Raw genomic sequence first — 1,275 nt, forward strand, 5'->3', positions numbered from 1 at the left:
TTGTCTCTTGTGCTGAGTACTTTGTGACTTTCAGTTTGGACATATAAATCTTTCAGTGCTGGGACACTTTCTGGAATTATTTTACTGGTGATTTTTTCCCATCATGTTCTCTGTTCTTTCTTTCTAGAGCGCCTGCTGTTGGGAGTTGAACCTTTTATTTTTGCCAGAGCTATGTCTTTTTGCTCTACTTCCTGGGAGGTTTCTTCAGCTTTGTCTGCCAACACTCCTAGTGGGTTTTTAATTTCTGTCATATTCTTAATTTCCAAAGGGCTCTTTTATTTTTGTTCTCTGAATATTTGTAAATGTGTTCTTGTCTTATTTTATAGAGGCAGTATTTTTTCTGAAGATATTATTGATAGCTTAAAAAAGTTTTTATCTTTCTACCTATTCTCTACTTTCTCTGATTCTTTCCCTGATATACTTTTATTTAAAATAAATTATTATTCATATAGAAACTTCTTTCAAACATCTTGTTATGTTTGCTTGTCTGTTGGTAATTAAGAGGAACGTCAAAAAGCTCATTTAAAGCTCTGTGTTGCCATTTATGGCTTTCACCATTGAGTAAAGACTGTATCGTTTCACTGAGGAGCTCCTGGTAAACAGTATCTTTAGATCTCTTCTATTAGGCTGGCTAGATTTCTCAGAGAAGATATTTTGGTATCCTAATTGGAGGGTTTATCCTGACTGACAGTGTCTTGGGAGTGAGGACAAGCTGAAAAGTCTGGGGAAGGAGAGTGGTGTTTCAATAGTCAGTGTGGATCTTTTAGCTAGTGCTCATATTTTTGGTACAGTAAATTTGTCCTTCATTTTTTCCTGCTGTACCCCAATCTAGATATCCCCAACTTTTACCTTCTATAGAGTATTGGTTCACAGAGTATGATCTGTGGACCCTTAGAAATCACTAAGACCTTTTCAGGGGATCAGCAGGATTAAAACTATTTTCATCTATGGCCATTCTACCCTGAACAAGCCCAGTCCTGTCTGATCTCAGAAACTAAGCAGGGTTGGGTCTGGCTAATACTTGGATGGGAGACCACCTAAGAAGACCAGGTGCTGTAGGTGTAAAAATTAAAAAAATATAAGAGATTATAAGCTGACAAGGTCCTTGCAACCTGTGAGGTCAACCAAGGGTTGCCTTGCCTAAAAAAATAAAACTGTTTTCATAACACAAAGACTTCATTTGGTTTTTTCACTCTCGTTTTCTCATAAATGTACAGCAGAATTTTCTAGAGGCCACATGATGTATGATGTTGTAAGAGGTTGAATGCAGAAGAC

General features: G+C 37.0%; 1 pseudogene; it reads left to right on the forward strand.

Annotated features, from left to right (window-relative positions):
* The first annotated feature begins 943 nt into the window (after window positions 1-943).
* On the forward strand, window positions 944-1,062 carry LOC118602045 (annotated as a pseudogene).
* The last annotated feature ends 213 nt before the right edge of the window (window positions 1,063-1,275 follow it).

The sequence above is a fragment of the Rousettus aegyptiacus genome, unplaced genomic scaffold, assembly GCF_014176215.1.
Source record: "Rousettus aegyptiacus isolate mRouAeg1 unplaced genomic scaffold, mRouAeg1.p scaffold_m13_p_4, whole genome shotgun sequence".
NCBI lineage: Eukaryota > Metazoa > Chordata > Mammalia > Chiroptera > Pteropodidae > Rousettus > Rousettus aegyptiacus.